We start from the raw sequence: 2,877 nt of genomic DNA, 5'->3' as shown, positions 1-2,877 counted from the left end.
GGCGCCCGGATTCCCCTCCCCCACAGGGATCATATGGAGGCGCCAGGGGAGATTCCCCTCCCCACAGGGATCATATGGAGGCGCGCAGGAGATTCCCCTCCCCCCACAGGGGTCATATGGGGCGCCCGGAGATTCCCCTCCCCACAGGGATCATAGGGAGGCGCCAGGAGATTCCTACCCTCCCCACAGGGGATCATATGGAGCGCCAGGAGATTCCCTCCTCCCCACAGGGGATCATATGGAGCGCCCCACAGGGAGGATTCCCCTCCCCACAGGGAGTCATAGGCGCCCGGAGGTCCCACTCCCCGGGATCATGGGGCGCAGGAGATTCCCCTCCCCACAGGGATCATGGGGGCGCCAGAGATTCCCCTCCCCCACAGGGGATTGGTCATATGGAGCGCCAGGAGATTCCCCTCCCCCCACAGGGATCATATGGAGGCGCCAGGAGATTCCCCTCCCCCCACAGGGGCTCATATGGGGGCGCCTGGATTCCCCTCCCCACAGGGGATCATGTGGGCGCCAGGAGAATTCCCCTCCCCACAGGGGATCATATGGAGGCGCCAGGAGATTCCCCCTCCCCAGCAGGGTCATATGGGCGCCCGGAGATTCCCCTCCCCCCACAGGGATCATATGGAGGCGCCAGGAGATTCCCCTCCCCCACAGGGGTCATATGGGGCGCCAGGAGATTCCCCTCCCCCACAGGGATCATATAGAGCGCCAGGAGATTCCCCTCCCCCACAGGGGGATCATATGGGCGCCAGGAGATTCCCCCTCCCCACAGGGGTCATTGGGTATGGGCGCCCGGAGATTCCCCTCCCCACAGGGATCATATGGAGGCGCCCGGAGATTTTCCCCTCCCCCCACAGGGATCATATGGAGCCAGGAGATTCCCCTCCCCCACAGGGGCGCCGATCATGGGCGGATGGCGCCAGAGATTCCCCTCCCCCACAGGGGTCATATGGGGCGCCAGGAGATTCCCCTCCCCCACAGGGGTCATATGGAGCGCCAGGAGATTCCCCTCCCCACAGGGATCATATGGAGCGCCCGGAGATTCCCCTCCCCACAGGGATCATATGGAGCGCCGGAGATTCCCCTCCCCCACAGGGATCATAGGGAGGCCCGGAGATTCCCTCCCCCACAGGGATGAAAGGGAGGCGCCCGGGATTCCCCTCCCCCACAGGGGTCATATGGAGCGCCAGGAGATTCCCCTCCCCACAGGGGTCATATGGGGGCGCCAGGAGATTCCCACTCCCCACAGGGGGGTCATATGGAGGCGCCAGGAGATTCCCCTCCCCCACAGGGATCATGGAGGGCGCCCGGAGGATTCCCCTCCCCCCACAGGGATCATATGGAGCGCCCGGAGATTCCCCTCCCCCCACAGGGATCATAGGGAGCGCCCGGAGATTCCCCTCCCCACAGGGGATCATAGGGAGCGCCCGGGATTCCCCTCCCCCACAGGGATCATGGGGGGCGCCGAGTCCCTCCCCACAGGGATCATGGGGCGCCCGGAGATTCCTCTCCCCACAGGGATCATATGGGCGCCCGAGATTCCCCTCCCCCCACAGGGATCCTAGGGCGCCCGGAGATTCCCCTCCCCCACAGGGATCATATGGGGGCGCCGGGGATTCCCCTCCCCCACAGGGATCATATGGAGGCGCCCGGAGATTCCCTCCCCACAGGGATCATAGGGGAGCGCCGGGGATTCCCCTCCCCCACAGGGAACATGGGGGGCGCCAGGAAGATTCCCCTCCCCACAGGGATCATGGGGGCGCCGAGATTCCCTCCCCCACAGGGATCATGGGGAGCGCCCGGGATTCCCCTCCCCCACAGGGATCATAGGGAGGCGCCCGGGGATTCCCCTCCCCACAGGGGTCATATGGGGGCGCCCGGAGATTCCCCTCCCCACAGGGGGATCATATGGAGCGCCAGGAGATTCCCCTCCCCACAGGGGGTCATATGGGGCGCCCGGAGATTCCCCTCCCCACAGGGATCATATGGAGCGCCAGAATTCCCCTCCCCCACAGGGATCATATGGAGCGCCAGGGAGGTTCCTCCCCCACACAGGGATCATGGGGGGGCGCCCGGGATTTCCCCTCCCCCACAGGGGTCATATGGGGTGCCCAGAGATTCCCCTCCCCACAGGGATCATATGGAGCGCCAGGAGATTCCCCTCCCCCCACAGCAGTCATGGGCAGGGGGCGCCCGGAGGGTCCCCTCCCCCACAGGGATCATATGGAGCGCCAGGAGATTCCCCTCCCCCCACAGGGGTCATATGGGGGCGCCGGAGATTCCCCTCCCCACAGGGTCATGGGCGCCAGGAGATTCCCCTCCCCCCCACAGGGGTCTGTGGGGCGCCCGGAGATTCCCCTCCCCACAGGGATCCTAGGGGAGGTGCCCGAGAGATTCCCCTCCCCCACAGGGATCATGAGGGGGTGCCCGAGATTCCCCTCCCCACAGGGATCATGGGGGCGCCGAGAGATTCCTCCCCCACAGTGATCATAGGGGCGCCCGGAGATTCCCCCCCCCCACAGGGATCATATTGGAGGCGCTCAGAGATTCCCCTCCCCCTACACACCCCGGAAGTCTGTCCCTTCCCTCCCGGGTGGGGAGGGCAGGATGGGGAAGGCAGGCCGGGGAGGGGTCTTCCTTCCTCCTCTTCCTCTTCCTCTTCCTCTTCCTCTTCCTCCTAGGTAAGCGACCCCGCCCCCGAACGCCGTCCCTCCCCGGGCCATGTCACACCGAGAGCTCCCCCTGCTCAGCTACCGTCTCTTTCGGGTCTCGGGGGCGACGCGGAGATGGCGGGCTCGCCCAGGAAGAGCGCCCCTGGTGGTGGGCTCGGGCTCCGGGCCGGTGGGGGCAGCGGCAACCCCGGCCACT

Source organism: Pseudonaja textilis, unplaced genomic scaffold (genome assembly GCF_049901715.1).
Source record: "Pseudonaja textilis isolate UNSWEBS1 unplaced genomic scaffold, rPseTex1.2 PTEXSCF23, whole genome shotgun sequence".
Taxonomy (NCBI): Eukaryota; Metazoa; Chordata; class Lepidosauria; order Squamata; family Elapidae; genus Pseudonaja; species Pseudonaja textilis.
The sequence above is the reverse complement of the archived record's forward strand: the minus strand, read 5'-3'. Positions refer to the sequence as shown.